The sequence below is a fragment of the Haliaeetus albicilla genome, chromosome 21 (assembly GCF_947461875.1).
Source record: "Haliaeetus albicilla chromosome 21, bHalAlb1.1, whole genome shotgun sequence".
NCBI classification, from domain to species: domain Eukaryota; kingdom Metazoa; phylum Chordata; class Aves; order Accipitriformes; family Accipitridae; genus Haliaeetus; species Haliaeetus albicilla.
In genome coordinates, this window is record NC_091503.1 from 13,365,223 (window position 1) to 13,385,487 (window position 20,265).

The 20,265-nt window shown below is 37.6% G+C and overlaps 1 protein-coding gene across 2 annotated transcripts in view; it reads left to right on the top strand.

Annotated features, from left to right (window-relative positions):
• Positions 1-20,265, top strand: part of GMDS (GDP-mannose 4,6-dehydratase) — a 428,015-nt gene that overhangs the window by 94,611 nt on the left and 313,139 nt on the right. The window lies entirely within an intron of this gene.

Consider the following 20,265-nt stretch of genomic DNA (forward strand, 5'->3'; position numbering starts at 1 on the left):
AGGGTATTTGTCCTCTGTCAGACTGCTTAAAAAAAAAAAGTGTCTGTTGCATCAGAAAATTGTGCAGTATTTTACAGGCACATACTCTGTTACAGTGATTTGTGACCACAGCTCATTATAACTACACAACCACATAGTATACAAAAGCTGAAGCTGGTGTAATTTTCACCAATACAGACAGTTAAGCTAAGAGTGTCTTCACCCTGAGCTAGATCATCCTTTTTCTACCAAGTCAACTCTGAGAATATTTGTCTTGTTTACTAACGGCATATCTAGGCTTCATCTCGGGTGCTGGAGACATGAACGTCAGCTTTCACAGGATGAAGTCCATGACAGCTGTATGCCTGTAGACCATCAGTGCAGAGGTACAGTAATTAGCAAGAGTCAGATCCCAGGCTATGGTATTTGTTCCTGGAAGAGAAATATTTGCCAGGCAACTTTAAGAACCAAATTTTTTAATTAAATTCAATTTTTTAAATGAATAAATTTGTACATCTCTGTCAAACCTAAATAAAAAGTTAGCTGTAGGCTATGGTAGTCCCCCGTCAGGAAAGTCCAATTGTATGTAGGTGTATGCCTGGAACAAAAGCCAGGAAGAGGCTGTTTCTTGTGTATTAAACAAAATCATAGAATCATAGAGTGGTTTGGGTTGGGAGGGACCTTCAAAGGTTATCTACAACCACCCTGAAATGAGCAGGGACATCTTCAAATACTTCAGATTTGTTTGAATACTATAGGTGCCACAGAGGAATCTTCTTTTAGCATACATTGTTAGTGTTACAGAAGGTTATGGAATTATTTTTCTGTATGTTTCTCAGGTGTTGCTCAGAAGAGGAAGATCCCAAGCATGCAGAAACTTGTGTACTGCGCAACTGGTGTTGGTACCTGCGTAAACTGTTGTTTCAGTTCCTTCTACAGGTTGTAACACAGCCTGTTTGCTGTAATAATACTACTCTGATTTTGGCTTTGTTTAAAACAAACCAAAACAGAAACAACCACCTCCTGTGCAGTGGTACAGGAATAGTATTTTTCTCTTGGGTTTTTTGGTCGAGTTTGTTGGGTTTTTTTAATAAGAAGCTACATGTAAGTTTATATATTCTTAATTTTGTTTTTTTGTCTTTAAATAACTTGATTTTAAAGTTTGTAAGTGGAAAGCTTTACTGCATAATTCCTGGTTAAATACCACTGGATTTAGAGTAGCTTTGCCCCATAGCCCAGAGTTCTTAATTTTCTACCTATGAAAAGAATTGTGAAATGTTTAATTTAAAAAAAAAAAAGTTATATTATGTCTCTCAAAGCTGAAAACGAAGTTGAGTGTAAATTGTTTACTTGCCCTCCGGCTATTTCACCACCTACAAAACACCATCCCGCTTCACCTGTGATGACTTAAGATCTTTATTGAGCAGCTGACAGTGGATACAAACTGTCTTTCTACCATTTTACGCCCAAACCAGGAGTGTCTTCATGCATAATAATCTTTAAAACCAGAATGTCCTCTCTTCTAATCTATACGTCTTTTTCAAATCCTTCCTCTAGAGACCCCCACTTTTGAGGCATGTTCCAGCACATCTGTAGCTAAGATGCTGCTGTTCCCTGAGCTAGCTCATTTAAAACAAACTTCTGCAGAGGAGAGTGTCCATCTGCCTCTTAAGAAATGGCTTTATTTCATAGTGGAAAGCAGCAGAGTTTAGCTGCATCAACAAGGTAGGATGGTGTGTTGGTCATCCCTTTGGACCGTGCTGCTAATATAGATATGAAGTTCCGTGTGGCAAGGACCATAGCTCCTCTGTGTTACTGCCTTTCTTGTAAGATCTGTCGTTGTGGCATCCTATGTGCGTTTTGTAAGGACCTTTCATCTTGTATGTGAAGTGAAGAAAGCAACAACTTCCATTTATGGTTTCCTACTTCAAAGCACTAGCTGCAGTGTAGAGGTTTAAAGATGGGCTGGTCTCAGAAGTGCATATGCTTCCCCGCCAGAATGTATGTGTTACAGCCATTTAGTCGTAATAAGTATTGCATGGGTCACTTTATAAAGTACACTTGCATATTCTAATGACTAGGTTATGTTTATAAAACTGCTCTGGAAAAATAAATGCTGTAGGATTTTTCAAGTGTTGTGTTCTGTGGGAATAATTCAGACTTTGCAATGTGATAACTGTTTTTACTGTGTCAGGCACTATTATTAGCACGCTCCAGTCATGACGTGGCTGTACCCCAAGCTCATGGGGATTGCTGTTTTTTTGGGTTTGTTTTCAAAAAAATCATTGGGGTTTTTTATTGCTCCAAGTTCTATGTTGATTTTTTTTTTCCCTAGGACAATAGTGTACATCTCCATTTGTTACAGGTGCGTATAGCACTTGATGTATCTGGTTAGATCAGTGCTCCACTTGGTGTGTTTCTGATCATAGCCAGAGCCTGATCCTTTGACAGGAGGAGGGAAGGGTGGTTTCTCCCTCTTCGTCTTGCTGCAGTGTCAGTAGGAGAACTGGTATATGTCTCTTGAGTAGAAAACAAAACACTAGTTTTATTAGGTGGTGACATTGTTTTGTTTAGTGTACCAATAGTAATTGCTAATTCAAGCAGTCAAGATGATAGTGACTCTTCTCTGAAGCACAGACATAAAAATAACACTTTCAGCTGTAAACATCTTTAATGCAGAGTAGGCATGAGCTTGTTTCAGGCATCTTTGCACCGAGGGCTGTTATTTCCATTGCACCTTTGACTAAGGTGCTCATGCACTGTTTAGAAAGAGTTACTGGTTCACGTTTTAATTATTGGCTATTTGTGAAGCATACATACCAAAACCACAAGTTACTGCCGTTAAAGCTTTGCTGGTCATTGCTTTTGTGTAACATTGGTGTTGCAGATTCAGGAACTAATATGTTGCACTCTAGTTGGTCTAGTGAACTGTGTTAATAAGTGGGAAGCCTCTGTAACCCAGTTTATGACAACTGAACTCAGGGATATTTTAATACATTTTTTTTTCAGATTTGATGTCTTGTAAGTGAGAATAGGGAAATTTTAAAACCAAAATTATTATTTTGGTATAACTTTATTCAAAAAGCTGAAAAAAATATTTTCCTAACTTGTGCTTCATGATATCCAGCTAGAAAAATTCTCCCTTTTTAGAAGGGGAAGATTGTGCCAGTGTTCATAATAATTAAACATTGCTGCAATATAGCTAAGGCTGCAATGTTGTTCTTGAAAGATGAAATTAAAAAGTTCTGAATTATGTGACACTCCCCCTTCTTAAGTGAGCAAAGCATTTGATACCCATAAAAACATAAATACAAAGTTTTTACCATGGAAATGAAGCAATTCTAATACATGTTAAAGTATTTTTAAATATTAGGTGTAGAAATTAGGTGTAAAAATACGCTATTTTGGACCTTCTGTGACCCTGTTGACTTCCTACAGTTAAATAACAATAGATATATTAGATGCCCTAGGTAATTTCATCAGTACGCATTAAAAGTAGATAGTCACTACTAAACATTTTCTTGTTCTTCTGTACAATAAAACAGGAAACAATTTGGTTGGCGACATAGAGGTGGAATGCAGTACGAAAATTAAATAAGATAAAACTCCCTGTGGAGAAGCAGTCTGCATGTTACACCCTGAAGGGATGAATGCTGATACTGTGCACGAAAGGCTTCTTTAGAGAGTCTTGGAATTTCTAAATATTTATTATGGCAGTATATAATGGCTGAATTACATAATGTGTTGCTGTTTCCTGCTTTCTATATCCTGAAAATACTTGATAATTCAACCTTAAGCTTAAATACTTCTTGTAGTTTCATTAGAGTCCTGCAGATAGGAGCCTTGGAGCGATCAACACTATTGAAAAAAATATTTAGGAGCAAAAAAGGAGATTAGTAGGGAACATATTCTAATGGCTAAAATACTAGGCTAAAAGTAGCAGTCCTGGGTTTTAACTCTTCCTTGCCATTGACTGTTGTGAAGCGAGAGCAAGCTGAGGTTCTGATACTCAGGGGGATGCAATGCTCACTTGTGAAAATCTTTGCAATTCGTGATATAAAGTCCTGTCTTTCTGTTATTTATTTAGCTGATTTATGGTGTATACAAATAGACTGAAAATTATTTTCATTGGTTCTTGTGTTTGCAATATGCAAATAATCGCTATTCATCTGCAAAAGCTTATTCAGATGTGAAGAACAAAGCCTCTGTTCTTTCACTTTTGTTTCTCTTAAATTGTCTTGGAGAATCTTTGAGTGTTCCTTCTCTTGTTATTCGTCAGTAACAATGGCACAGTAAAGTACAGATGTCAAGCTGTTAACAAAATTCTAAATGAAGTGCTCACTGGAACAATGTGTAGGCAGTTCTTGGATTATGAGAACCTGATATGTTATGCTGGTCTTACCTAAATGTTAAGATGTTTACTTAAACCTCAAAAATGTATTGGAGATGGTTGGATCATCAGCAAAGAAAGGAAAAAAACCCAAAAAACTTTTTCATGAATAATGGGGGTCTTGGTATCCTGAATAACTAAGAGAGGAAGAACAAATCCTGACAATTGTTCCTAGAGTTGGAAAAACTGATATTTACTAAAGATACGAACTTGCAGATAAATATTTTGGATGCATTGTGTGCACACATCTACAAGCAGCTACTTCATGTTCCAAAATTCAAGTTTAAAAAGAGCTGTTTTTTCTAATCTCACAAGTCCGGTCTGTGCCATATTGAAGTGCAAGGAGTGATTCTGAAGTTCCTGGAAATTTTCATTATCTCATTCCAGTTGGGTGTGGGAAGACATAGCCGAGGCAGAAGCTGTGCCAGCACTTCTGCACTTCTGCATTCACTGCTGATCTGGCAAAGAACAAAATTATCTTCAACAAGACTCCACTTGGTTTCCTGGTGTGCCACTGCCACCAAAACTCCCTTTGTCCTCTTGTTGGAAGCTCTAAAGCCACTAGAGCAAAAATGTATTAGGAACCTTCTCTCAGCCCATCTGGGACTTGGCCCTAGTATTTGCCTGAGAAGGTGCTGCCTGCTGTTGCTGCTAATGTTATTGCTTTGGGATGAGAATGCAGAGAATGGTGTGACTGCAGCCTGAGGATTGGAATAGGTAGGTGCCTAATGCCATGATTGGATTCAACAAATCGACACAAGAATAGATGCATAAATCCTGCAAGAGGACTGACTGAGCAGGGTAAGGGACTCTAGTTTCCATTCTCCTAACCTGCGGAGGAGCGAGTGCAACATTGAGCTTCCCCATATTAATTCACGCATTTTTATTAATTCTTTGGGAAAAGCAGTAGCTGCTAATTGGAAAGTCTGGGGCTAGAAATACCCTTGAATACACTTCTGGTGGTAGGATTTGTATCCTTGATTTGGCTACTAATAAGACTCTTATTGCTCGAAGGATCAGTAGAAGAGTTTGGCACTTGGTAGCTTATTGCCTGGAGCTTTAAGGAAGAAAACTCAAACTGTTTTTAAATCTAAAGACAGATTTTAATTGAGCAATAGGGAGCTGAATTGCAGGACTCTAGAGTTACAGTACTGTTTGGAGGGTACTTTTGTTTTTGTGGGTTTTGGGGGGAGGGGGAAGTGGGTTGGGGTGGTTTTTTTTTTCAAGTGCCAAAACAAAGCTTAAAAGACTACTGCAAAAAGTTACAGGTCCTGATTTACTCAATTTACTCTTGTTGTAGCTATTCTTAGGAAAGTGGACTGCCTCTTCACTGCCTGTTCTGGTGACAATTCTGTCCTTTTGTGGACTTCTAGAGAAACGACTTACGTATCTCCATGAATAAGGAGTTTGTTATGGATTTTAGCTGGCTGTCACACCAAGGTAAAGGTCTATGAGCATAGCAAGCAAAATGTTCTCTTAGTAAGTCAGCTGAAATTGATTTAATAAATGGTTGAGCAAGCATTTTTCTGTTTTATACGTGTAGGCAAACTAGAGGCTGTTTTAAAAGTAGTGCCCTGAATCTCTTGGGCATAATCTGATTACTTTTGAAATTTTGTGATGAACTGACAGCAGTGGCTTGCTGGGTGTTCATTCGTGGTTCTCTGACTGAAAGCTAGCATGCTTGGTTCGATTGCTGCAAAGCTACCTGAAGGAGAGGGGGCTTGTTATGACTGGGCATCATTAGTCTCATGCGGTATTTTGTGGTGACCAATAACGAGCAGCACAACTTTTCATGCATACCTGGCTTGTTACTGATCACATGTTCCACTGGACCTGAAGAGACTTTGACAGGATCTAACCGTTAGTCTCGTGTACAAGGAACAATCATTTATTACTGTTACTAAGGTGATCTGGAAAGCTAGACCTGGATATCTGATATAAAGCTCAATCGTTTCTTAAGACTGAAGTGACTAAGATCCTGAGGTCAGTCTACCAGGTGAAATTTGTACTGTTACTTATGTTTTCATGGTACCCTTTGACATCCTGCTGGGACAGTGGTTCCCATGGTTTCTGTACTGACAGGCCACTGTTTACCCTTTGCCTTTTTCACGGAGGGCTGTATGTATTTCTGCTGAGTTTTTAATTAAAAACACTTAAACAAGATCTGGTCCTGCAGACCATTAGCTTTGAGCTTGTGGATCATCAGAGACCTATAAACCAGGGTGTGGAAAGCAGTGTGCTAAGGAATTAATTTCATATAGCTGAGCAGCTATATTTAATAAGCAGCAGCAACTGCTTTGTCTCTCGGCTTCATTTCTTGAAGATGCAATTAAGAGCTTTTTCCACCCCACTGCTGATCCCTCTTTTAACTGTAACACACAGATGTTATATGGTTATCCTAAACTGTAAAGTGTTAAAACTTATATTTTTCACCAGCAAATGTGAAAGCTTCATTAAAAATTTCATTAATATTTTCCCTTGTCTTTAATCAAATGTAATGACCTGTTATAATCCCTTAAAATGTAAATTAGAGTACCAATTAATTATGATGATATTAATTAAGACTGCAGTTCCTCCCCTGAGCTTTCTATATTGGCAGAAGCCATTAGTACAGTTCACACAGCTGCAAAAATCAAAACAAAACACTGCTTACTGTTCAAGGAGCAAGCTGGTATGAAGAAAATACTTCTCTGGGAGTAGATGAGCACATACACCTTCCTCTCATTAGAAGAGTGCTTTTTTAGGTCTTCTGATATTTCTCAGTTTATGTCAGGTTACATATCTTTTTTTTCCCTCTACAAGTAAGCAGTAAGCTTGTAATACTACTAATGATCTGCTCCACAATTTACTTAAATGTTTGGCACTTTGAGTAAAACCACAACAGATGCATGGGAAAAGTAAAAACCAACCAGCCAACCAAAAAAACCCCAAACAAACACTCCCCTCCCTCTCCTGCCAAATTATATATATGGGAAGAGGGAATCAAGAGAACCTCGGTGTATGTAAAGGGAGATGTGGGAAATCTAAAACAATTTTATGCTTGTGATTTAAAAAAAAAAAAAAATCACCTTGAAATATAGTGTCAAGTTCATTCATGAAGAACTATGGCCAAGAGAAGTAGGATAGTGTCTGGTGGCTATTTTGAATCAGCTTCTTAAGAGGACAAAATGTTACTGAGGCATCAGCCAAAGCTGTTGTGTTTAGACAAGTACAATTTTACTATTAATACACCAGATGGAATGCTGCATTAAAACTGCCTTTAACGTGCAAAGTGAAAGTTATAGATGTCAAAGATACTGTAAAGAGGTTTCCATTTTAACATCTGCAGAAGAGTAAATTTGCCATATGACAAAGCGTGTTCTGTGATGCTGCTTGGAAGCAACTGTCATTCCAAGTCAGTCATACAAGTGCAATTAATGCTCATCTGATTAGGTAAATACAGTGTTCTACCTGATATTATCTGTTCACTGTACGGATGAGTGAGTTTTGCATTCCCTTGCCTTTCTTTGCTTTTCCCTTAAACAGTAACTTAGGTTAGCAATACCTTTGTTCTTCTTCCATTCCTTTTGTTTTCAGAGGATGGAAGCGTGGAAAAAGGGAAAGGGCAAAGTGAGGAGAAAACCAGTGTTTTTATAGCTTTTATATGGTCCTAGCCCATCACGGAAGTTCACACCTCACTGAGATAAAATGGGAATGTTGGAGCATATATTTAGCTGGTAGTAAAACATGTGGGATGGTGGATTTCACACTGTGGCATCCATAGGCTGTTGCCTCAAGGATGGGTAGGAGGCAGCAGTGCCACATCTGCAGACCAGATGCAGCCAGGACCAAACTCATGCCTCTCTTGGGTTGGTTTGGACAGCACTACAGTGACGGTTCAGGAGTGCATTTGCAGGAGGCATCCTGTCCACCGAGGCAAAAAAGATTTCTGCTAGAGAAAATTGGTCGTAATGTCAATGCTATGTAAAATGTTTCTGTGTTTTAGAGGTATTTTTCATATATACATGCATATGCATGCTCTCTGCTAGCAGAGCTACCTTGTTTCTGCCATACTCGGGTGGAACCGCTCGCTGTGCTAGAGTCTTCTCCTTGTACCATATTTTCTTGTAGCTATGTTTAAAACAGAAGATTTAACCACTGGTGTTCTGCAAAGCCTGTGGTCACACGGGGGAAGTGCCCCTCTTCTGCTTTGTGAGTATTTCTGCTGGGGCTGCTAGAATTTAACCTATCTATTACGCATACCTTGAAGTAGTTTTTCTGGTATTACTAATCCAGCTATTCAAGATCACGTGGGTTTAGCCATAGCTGTATTTTGTCTTTTGGTATTTAAGACCTTAGTGTACTGTGTTCTTTCTTAGAAATCTTCTCTGTAGTCTTGAAGAGTAGACATGATATTTTTCTGACTTTTTAAAATGAAGGAATCCCATCTTTTTTATCATGGGACTCCAGGAACAGGGTATTTAAAATGCAATAATCTGTCTTCCTATTCTCTTGCATTTACCCCCTTATTTACTGAAGAGAGTTTGGTGATGGAGTCTCACACTAAAATTGGGTAAGGATGACTAGTCATCTTCTGGTTTTGAGATGTTTCAGTAATGCTCTTCTGCAGACTACCATAGAAAAAAAACCCATGTTTTTTGTCAGATTGAGGTGATATTCTACTCACTGTAATGTTAGGAGGAATTAATATTTTATAAAGATCTGCTAAAGTCTTAACAGATGCTCTACGTACAGTTTAACTCAGTTCTCTGCTACTGGAACACCTTTTTTTCCATATACTGTAGCTTCGTTAAAAAAGGGCTATCCGTGTTCACGGGTACATGATGAATATGTTTTATTTGTTGCCCAAAATGCTGAGAATTAAATTTTAATCTATTGAAGTAGGTTTTTCTTCACCCTTCTATGCAAAAACACCTGTTGAGTTTCCCCTGATTCTCAAAAACAGCTGAGGCCAGTCATGAAAGGGTGTGTTCTTGGCAGAAAAATTTTGAGAGCTTTTACTGAGATGAAAAAATTAACTGTGGCCACAGCTCTGGTCCTAGTTAAACTTTATCAAGCAACTTGTATTACAAGTAAAATAGTTTTTTTTAGAAGTGAATGTTCATTTGACTTCTAGCATATTGTACCTTTCAGCTGACTTCCATTAGCTTGCTGGTGATGTTGTTTGTGTTTTCTGGTTATAAATTTAATCTTACAAGCATACTGTAAGATAGCGTATGGTCTCAGAATCCTGACAAAGGAAGTACTAACCCCTCTAGACCAAGAAAGAACAAAGACAGACATGTGCTTGTTTGACAGTCGCAGCTGGTAAGTCATGAAATTCTTTCTTTATTGAAAGAAAAGTTAGAATAGGTCTATGACTGAAAAATGTTTCCTTTTTCCTAATTCACTTTCAAGGAAGAAAGCAATAGAATTGAATAGAAAACTTACTTTAAAACTTGTGACAGTGGTTACTGCTTCCATTTTCTGATCGCTTATATAAGTTAGCCTTTAACAATTGTCATAGTATGGACAGTCTCATGCAGTTGAGCATCATGAATCTGATTAAAAAAAGGAAAACTTTGAAAATCCCAAGACTAAAAAATGGGGGAGGTGGGGAAAATCATAACTATAACTGAATAAAACTTTGAAGACTTTCATTAGTAATGTTTTTCTAATGAGTTCTGAGGATCTCTGCCATGAGCTGGAATTTTAAGCAAAGGTGTAAAGCCCAGGAGATCTGATACTATATAACTTTTCCTGGAAATAAACAGAATGGCATTCTGAAGCCAGATAAGAACAGTCTTATCTGTACCTGTTATAATATGCACATTCCTTAATGGTTTTGGGTCCCGTTGTCCTTTCCTTTTTTCTGAGGACTCATGGGCATGTTGTTCTACCAGAGATGGTGCAAAATTTGTGTGATGTAGGCAGAAATTAATTTTGTCACTGCAGATGAGCGTGGGAGATGGCTGCATTGCCTGCTGGAGCCAGGAAGGGCTGCTGGCTCATCCAGACCTCTTCTTTCGGGGCCGTAGCAGCCCACTTGGCTCTCCAGCCGTCTGACATAATGCAACGTATGGGCATGAATACCCTCACTTGGGGGGGTTTTGCTGCTCCCCAGCAATCTGCAACTCTAGACTACTGGTGCCTTTGCCTGTGCCTAAAGCCAGCCCTGGTTCTGCCCCACTGGGATACCACAGAGACTGAATGTAGCTAGAGATGTTTGGAGAGAGGCCTCCCGGGGAATCCAGGGGTGCAGCAGAGGTGTTCCTGTGAATCTCGCATGCATGTGCATAAATTAACAGCAGGGGCTGCAGGTGGGAGTTGTATTCATTTTCTCTGTGCACTGACAGCCTAATGTAAACATTGCAGTGTAAACCCACAACTGTTAGCTAATACTGCAAGATCAGGGAGCCTCTGATAGTAGAAGTACATAAAGAGAAGCAATAAAATCTTGGGAAGGCTCATATAAAATATTAAAAAGATGACCAATGAATGTTCAGTTTTTTACCTAGCTGAGGTATTTGGGTGTTCACTTGCCAGCTTCTCTCCTTGTCTTTTAGAAGTTCTTTATGAGATGAGGGGAAGTCGATTCAACTTGGTGGTGGGAGAGGAGCAAAGTGAAAGTTTTGTTCCCTTCAGCAACTATTTTTTCAGATATTTCAATCTGTTTTCGTTTGCAAAATCCTCATGGAATGATCTTGAAAGAATTATGCCTGTTGTTCTTGGCATTTCATGATCTTACTCCATGCAGTGTGAAGGACCTGCTGCTTGTCCCAAAAATTATGAAATCGAATGGAGATTGATCTTGGATGTGCTCCAGTGTCATTCCTTAAACCTTCCATTTTATGAGCTCTCCCCTTTTTCCTCTTATTTCCCTTCCCTGCCTCCTGCCATGCTCCTTTGCAATGACCTTTGTAGGGCCAGGGATTTCACTTTCTCACTTTTTTTTACATGCGGTGAATATATGTCTCCATATAGACATTGAAAGACCAACATGTTTCAAAATAGCAGTTTCAAAGTATTTTTACACTATATTACCAACCAGTCTGCCTCCTGACTCAGCCAGGGTATCAGTACGTTATTCCTGGGGTTTTTTTGAGAAGTGTGGTCTCCTGTGATGACCACAACACTGTTTGATTTAGGATCCTTCCAATTAACGAGCATGTGCTTTCCTAAGGGAGAGTATGCAAATAAACATGTGACAGTTTATTTTTAAAAAGTATATATTTCTAACACAATTTAATTGTGTCTTACCATAGGAGTTTCTTCTGATTTGAGGTCTGAATTCCAGAATGGCCAAACTTTCCTTCTGGCTGAGACCCCCATGAGATGAGATTAATTCCACAAAGGCTACCCTGTCCTGGACATAAATTACTTTTTCTTTTTTTATCAGTCTGTCAAGATCTTCTAAATCTTTGCAGTTTTCTTTTTGAATGGAGTAAATGCTTTGACTTTTCTTATGAGATAGTTGATGATCTCATTCATTCCTAACACCTTTTATCTAGTTTAGTGATATGAGTTGCCTACTGATCCTAAATAATAATAGTAATCATAAAATAAAACAACCACAAATTTGGCTTCTATGCAGCAATTACAGGATCAAAGAGCTTTGGCTTTGCTCTTGAGTCTGACTTCTACGTTAATTCAAGTAGGACTTTTTTTTTTTAAGCTTTTTTTAAATAGCTGAAAGCATCTTGAATAGCCGTTTGGTGGCTGCCACTGGATGTAGCTGTCCTCTTGACTTCCCCATGCCACCTTTTCACAAGAGATAAAGTCACGACATCAGATATTTGTTGCTGAGTTGTTTCCAGAAGTGTTCATTTGGTTGCCAATGCTCTGAAGATATTCTAGGCAAAACATTCAGCTAAAAAGGTGAATGGATTTGGATTGTTACTGAGCACTATTATTAAACCCATGCTTTCTTGCATAGTATTACATAGTATGTTACGAATCGTATTTTACACTCTCCAGTGTCCAGTAGCTGCTTTAAGCTGTGCCCAGTTATTTTGCAAGGTATGAGAATTTTTTTTCCTTCTGTTAAATTGACGTTTTTCTGTGGATGGCTATCTTCTTATTTACAGGATCTAGGATTCTGTCTCTTCTTGACTGCATTTTTATCTTTAATACACCTCAGACTATTTGAGGTAATATTAAATACTATCTCAGGTTTGTTTAGTTCTCAGTTTTCTGTTGAGTGAAGTCTATACTCCACAGTTCATTTGATTAGGTATTATTGTATTTTTTTTTATTTCCACAAATAAAAAGATTATATTTTTCTGTGAATCTCACACTCTGAATCTTGATCCCGTTGTTGAAAACCACCCAAAAGTGATTCAAACAGCAGTAGGAAATATTACCTAAAATTCTAAGAGTAGCCTTTTAGAGAGAGAAGTCAGTCTAAGAATTAAGGTAGGTGACTGGAAAGGTTATGGATTTGATCATGCTGGTTAGTATGTTTACAAAGGCACTTAATGCCTACAAGTCTTGCAGAGCAGATTCTGGATTATGTTTCCATGATAAATTTACAGAATTAGTAAACCAAATTAAGGACAACTTAAGGTAGCTGCTTCAAAGACAAGAGAGGTTCCTCTTATAACTTAAGCTGCTTTGCAAACCTGTTTACATTGCACATTTTTACAGCCTTACATGCAGCAGGACCTCTGTAGCTGTGTGAGTGGGGTCTGTAGCTCTGTTGGGTCTTGCAGAGACTTCTTGGACAGGGCGGTGTTAGTCCTTCTCCCTGCTCCTTTGTCAGGGAGCTCCTGGCTCAGCTGAAGCTGAAGACTCCCTGGGGCCCATCTGGAAACTTATGGATGAGATAAAGGAGACAGAGCAACCACAGGATTCTTGGTTATTCAAGGATAACCTAAGTGTAGTGAATTTTAGGTAACTTAAAATGCTTTCTTGTAATTCTAAAAATTCTTTTGTATTCTCCTGTGGTTAATTTTTTCCTTATTGCAAACTAATGCAATGAATTTGGGATGGGGGCTGCATTTGTTTTCTTTATTAGAAATGACTGTCATCATTAAATATTGCTTGTCTCCCACAATGAGGCTTATAATTCACAGCTGTAAAGGTCTTTGACATCCAGGGACAGAATGGTAAAGTATTGCCATCTATCTTTCCACTTACATTTTCCAACTCTGATTTTTCTTGTCCCCTGAATCAAGTAGTCTGATGACCTATGTTCTGGAATAAAGTAATTATTGTTATTGCCAGAGACTGTAATAAACCAAGGGTTTTAAAACCAGTGACAGATTGCCGGCTTCCTTAGTTAAGGCACCTCATCTTGTACTGAGACAAAAGCGATCCGTTACATCACTGTCCAAGTTCAATGTTTGTGTTTAAAATAAATGGAACAGATTATTTAAAAAAGAATAATTAAAAATAAGTTTATTTTGTGAAATTATATTAGGCAATCAAAAGGCAACACTAAATCATGTTTTCCATCTTCTTTCTGCCCTTTCCCCCTTCCCTGATCATAGGAGAAATATAAAACAGCACATAAAAAAATCCTAGAGAAATGGAAAATGAGGTACTAACATACAAATATTTCTTGCTGGATCCTCTTTGTAAATTGCAGATAATTTTTGAAGTTCCAGGGTATGTTCCACCCTGTGTTATCTTCCATGCATCAATGATGACTAAATTTGTTCATTACGTGTGTTTGTAACTATATTTGTAACATCTGGCTGACCAAAATGCTATTTTTGAACATAAACACAAAGGTGGTAAGCATTATTGTTATTTATCAGTTGGGTTTTTTTAACCTCTCGGAACTACGTCTGCTCTCCAAAAGCTTTTCTCTTCCCCCCCCCCCTCCTTTTGCTCAGAGCACATTTGACACACAAACAAAAGTGACTTTTGTCTTGTAATGGAAATACGCCAAGCTGTTTGACATACTGACAGGTGGGATATTATTTAGTGCTGCTGAAATTTGGGTTGTATGGGGTGCTTTGTTCCTCCTAGATTGTGTTTTGACTTGCATGTTTCTGACTGCCATTGTGGCATTAACCTTCTTTATTGGACTTGGAACATGCCTGCAAGAGTTAGCCTTATAAATGGCATTGAGGGTTTTTTTCCTACATTGTTAATATGTTTTTGAAACAAATTGTACAACAGGAGTTGAAAAGTTTTCCTTTTGTATCTTTTTTTCCACAGTAAATTACCCGTTATATTTAGGTGTGCATGCTTTTTTTTCCCTTTCACCCTTAGTATGGAATACACAGTCATAAATAAAATATTTAAATTGTTTTCTTCAGCAACATTTATTAAAACAGTGCCTCTAAAACTGCAGTCTGACAGTGCGGAAGGGAGTTTAAATTATACAACTTCAACATCTGTTTACTAAGTATTTGGAGTTTTCTTCTTTTTTTTGTTGGGGTCAGGCAGTTGATTTTGGTTTTGGTACTGGAAGAGTGCACATTTGTTATCTCTGTGCAAGAGTATCCCAGCAGGAAGCAAGCTATGATGTCACATTTGTAACAGTGTAAATAGGAAAGAGTTGTTGGCTACCAGGAGACTAAGCAAATACTGTCATTATTTTTATGCATTTTGTGATTCTTTGGGCTGTTGGTGTTGCTATACTGACTTCTCTGTTGCGTATCATGATTGAACAGACATGTCAAAGGGAAGGTCTTCTGTAAGTCAGGAATGCCAAAGGTAAGGGACCAGGTTACTTAGTTTTCCCTGAGCAGAGACAGCTGCTCCTCCATCGGACCCCAGTACAGGCAAAAATCCTGTTTCTGTGAGACCTCTGTTTGAGGTACCTTTAGGCTTGCCCAGGTGCCTGGTGTATGTTCGGACTGCAGTCCCTGCCTGCATGCCATGGGGCTATAGCAACTCTGGCTAGAAGTACTCTAGGAGCTTCTGGTGAGCCTCAGTTTCATGTGAATAAAAATTTGTATGCCCATACATATGGCTGGGCTCTTGTGTTCCTTGTTTTAGTGTTGCATTAAGCATTGTCCCCATTTTTTTTAATAGCCTCAAGTTTTCAGGCAGGTAAAACACATGACATAAAGCAAAGGATTACCTGGATAATTCTGGGTATTTTGAAGTCTGTGAGGTAATTTGGGGTAGAAAGGGATAAAAATTAGAATCTAGTTTTCTGTTAAAATTGAACAAATCATGAAGTTTTAGCTCAGTGATGTTAGTGAGATGTTAATGACCTACTCAGGATGACTTGTGTTCAGGTTATGTTAGGCTGTGGACTTAGTCCAGGGTTTGTAATTAATTGCTGTATCTGCAGCATGAAATAAACTAATATATTATTGAGTTAGCAAGGAATCTAAATGATCCCCAGGCCAGGCAGGTCACTGAATTAAAAAGAAATTGGCAGTGAGTGAATTGGTGATTTCCCAAACCTAATGTGGTGTCCAGACTCTCTTTATTTGAATTACCATTAACAAATTTTGCTTCTGTGAAATTGTCTAATCCCTTTATAATCCATTTTTTACTGTTGTCTCATGTCTGTTGTGTAGCTTGTTTTCAACAGTTACAGCCTAGGTCTTGCATTGGCTTTCTGATACTTTATTTTTAGGATGGTCACTCTGTGAACCATTTAATAAATCCTGTTTGTCTAAGATTTCAGACTAAATGTAGATAGGTATTTTTGTTATGGAATTTCTATTGCTAGGTTCCTGAATATCTTAAAATATCTGGACCTTAGTGGGGTGTGCATGTTGATATTCTTCTTTCAAGATAAATTTAAAAGGTATTGCCAAAAATTAACATTCTGAAGTTGACTATAAAGCTTCTCAAAACTTTAGAGCTTTGTAACTTGTTCAAAGCAACTTCTGTAATCTGTTAGCAGTAACTCCAGCTTTTAAATTTAATGATGCTAATGATGTTATAATGCCTGAAAAGGGCTTCACCTAGATTTGAAGTCTAACTTAATGTTTAAAACACGGCGTTTGTTTCGCTGTTCCTCTGCTGAACATTCATGTGCTCTTAACACTCCACTGTTAGCATTTACTGTTATTAAAATCCACAGATTAGGAGAACAGTCTAAACGCTTTTCAGGATGAATCCAATAAATAACTACATCTGGTGGTCCTCTCTCTTGATTACCTTCACCTTTACATATGTTCTTTTGTAAGTCTTCCTTACAAAGATGTAGGCAGATGAATGAATTACCATGTAATAAGCCAGTGCTTGAACTTAAGATGCATTTCTTAACTGCCATGTGCTGCTCTTATATGATTTTAAGTTGCTTGAACTAGTGTGGCATGGAATGAGTTGGAAGTAAGCAATTGGTACATACAGTGACCTGTGAAAAAGACCTTATGTAGCAGAAGTTTGTATTTGTTTTATGTAATTGTACCTACTTTTTTTTTATCCACTTGCTGTGTAAGCTGGGCAAAGATCTCTCAGCATATTGCCGCTGTATCAGTTGGTAGAGAAATCTTTTCTGGTTTTCACTGAAATAAATAAAAGAAACAACTGATGATAATCTGCAGTAAAAAATAGAATCAAGTGGGCAAAAATTTGTTACTGAAGCTGAACTCAAAACAAAATTGTTACACTTACAAATAATGTAGTGGAATGAAACATCTGGGATGTCTGGTCTTCCACGTGATCTACATTAAGGGTATGGTGCACATGCTATATAGTTATATATGTGGTATACACATTAGCAATCGAACTTTTGAAGTTACCATACTGATATGAAAGTCACTAAGTGGAAAGAGAAACATACAAGATGATCATATAAATCTGAAAAAAAAAAAAAATTATTTCCCTGTGTCAGCAAATGTGTCTAAATGATTCCGTGCAATGTATACAATGCCAATAAATAATAAGCTGGAATTAAAAAGCATGAGAAATAGAAATTTAGGTCTCATATTTGCAAACATACAGAACTTCACAATTCTGTTGAATGTAGGAAAAGATACTGACTTAAAGCTGGAGTAACATATTAAAACCATATCAGAAAGCTTTCCATAAAAGTGATTAGGAAGTGTCTTCTAACATTTGCTTTACAAATTATTTCAATGAGGACTATGTATGTATTTAATTTATATCAGCATATTTTGGGCAAAAAAGTTGACTTGGAAAGGCCATTGTAATGATGGAGTGGGTAGAGATGCCCATTGAGAAGAAAATTTTTTTATATTATTCTAATAGTTACATTGAAAACAAGAAAATTACAAGTAATTAAAATGTCAGACCTTCTTTATACTCATTTTTAGATTATATAGAAGTGTTTTGTGAAACAGTATAATAAATTGCAAATAGTATGAGGTATTACTGTGAGGTAAGAAAGCAATGAAAATTAAATTTCTTAGTCCATCGTGCCCAGCGGCAAGTTTGCTATTAATTTTAAATTGGCAATTTTATCCAAGGTAAGATCCCAGACGTTTAATATGTATGTAGCAGTTTTTAAATTTAACCTGATTCTCTTCTCAGCAGAGGACTTTCTAAAGAATATCTAATACTGCATCTGTACTTCCTGAAAGTATCAATGCAAGGGTGAGAGTGACACTTATTTTCATGATGTTTTCATGAGACAACTATGAAAAATACAGCTTCCAGATCAAAGCACAATGTCAGGCTTCTGAAACTACTAATTTTGACATTTCAAAACTTTGTGTCTGTTTTAGAGACAGAGGCATTCAGCCACGTAGACCTTTACTATATTGAGTAAGACCACTATGTGGCTTCACAAAATAATTGCAATTCTAAATCCTGGACAACAGAAGAGCTGGAATTGAAACAGAATCTGTATTATGGCCTTTGATTTAAGTAGCCTGAAATGAAGTTCAGCAGTGATAACTGCAAGCAGTAAACACTGAATAATATGTCTTGTTGAAATCTGAAATTTCTTTGGGAATTTGAAATGAAATGTTCCCACTCATATAGATTTGAGTAAAAAAGGGAAAAACCCACTCAGTTAAATAGATAGCTTTAGTAGGGGCATGATTACTTTCAAAATTACCCTTAATCTTTCAGATGCTTAAATTCTTTAGAAAACCTGTCCTAAGTGGGGGGTTTTTGCAGTTGCATTGCAACCATTGCTTGAGAATTTTGTGGAGTGGGGAGTAGCCCTGGTTTGTTCTGGTCATCCAACTTGAGAGCTAATCAGATGCACTTTGGGTACCCAAGATCCTTATATATTCAGTGAAGAGGGTAAAATACCTGCTGGGGAACTAGAGGGAATTTGGGGTGCCCAAACTTAGGAGACTGAGGCAGTGTCTTCTAGACGGTGGAACCACCATCTCACTGGAGAGCTTCAGCCTACCCCTGCTGATACCCTGTCTGAGGGAGAGTGAAGCATTTCTTGGTATGCAGCAGGGTTTTGACTATGTTTGGCTGTGGATTGTAATTTCTTTGGACCTGTTGATTTATCTCTACCTATCTAGTAAATAGATTGATTTCCAAAAGAAGATGTAACTTTGGAAATCTTAACTATGAACAGACTTTCTGGCAGAAAGAAAAGAACATCCTAATACTAATGAGGAATGTGCAAGAATTCAGAATACACCAACTTTTCTGTCAACCCGATCTTTTTTCTGATCACTTGCCTAAAAACACCATTGTCATATTTTATTGCCTGCTTTGTTTTCCCTTGATTGTGAGAAACAAATGACAATGTTGCGTGATAAAGTACAGTAATCTGCATGGTAAATCCCTTGACTTATTTTGTTCAAGCAAAAGTTAAAAAGAGGGGTATGCTTTCAAGACGTTGGAATTTCAGACTCAAATATTTTTTTATGTTAGAAATCAATATTTGAAGTTAATTAGGATTTTTCTTTCTTTTCTTCCGATTAGGCTTTTTCTTTCTGGAACAGTCCAATTAGTAAGAGAGCAGTAACTTCTTACTACTGTCCATGATTTGCAGTCCATAGGGCTTTAGGACAAAATAAATACAGAAATCGCTTTGAGTGCTTGATTCATTCTTTATCACTGGTTTTCATAAAATCTTTTGAAGGAAATGATTGGAAGCAGACTTGATCCTCAAAATGACCTCATTAAATATTCCCATTTAGTAAGAATCTTTATGTAAAGCAGCAATTTATTCATAATTTGAAAATTAGGTAAGATTACAATTTTCCTTCTGTATTAGCCTGGTGATGCTAGTCCACTACTCGTCTACTAGTCTAGTCTATACTGCCACCTCTACAGCAGGATTTTGGCTAAATGTGAATCAAGACCATGAACCTTCTCATTAAAAGTTCTTAGGTTTTCCAGCATGTTTTTTGGGGCAAGATTACTACCTGCTTGAAGATCCTATTTTCTGTTGCTGTTGGATTAAAAAAAAAAAAAAATATCCTTTGATAATAGTAGCTTTAAAAGGAATTTTCTTTCATACTAAACCACTGAAATGTTAGCTATTTCTCTATATTTTCATTAGAAATATTTTTTTCTTCTCTTTTTGTTGTGTTTATTTTTTCTTGGCTGGTTTGCCTTGCCATTAAAATGTGGAGCTTAAACCAGTGGAGAAACAAAGTCTGAATAGAAAACAAACCAATCAGGAAAAGTTAAAACCACCTGGTGGCCTATTGCTTCTCAGCATAAAACATACCTTTCAAATTATTCCCAATAGAATTTGAGGAAAACATTTTAGAAATGATGACTAGAAGCACATTTTAATGTAATATTTTAAGTGACTGGCTTTTCACCAAGTCTGGCCCTGTAAATGTGATAGATCAGTTCTGAAACACCTGCATTGAAGTGAACCAGTGATACCTTTCGACACCTTAAACCACTGGCCAGGTCCTGCATCTCAGGCAGCAAATGTAAGTAAAGGTCATGATGTCATCACTCTGCTGTGAGGGTGCCTGGATTAAAATGTCCTGCCATCCAGGCAGGGGGAAACGAGGAAGGAGGAAGGCAGGGGGGAATCTGTCATCCCTGAGGTAGGATTTTGAACAGTGCAAATACCACAGTCGTCATACCCAGACATGACAGCA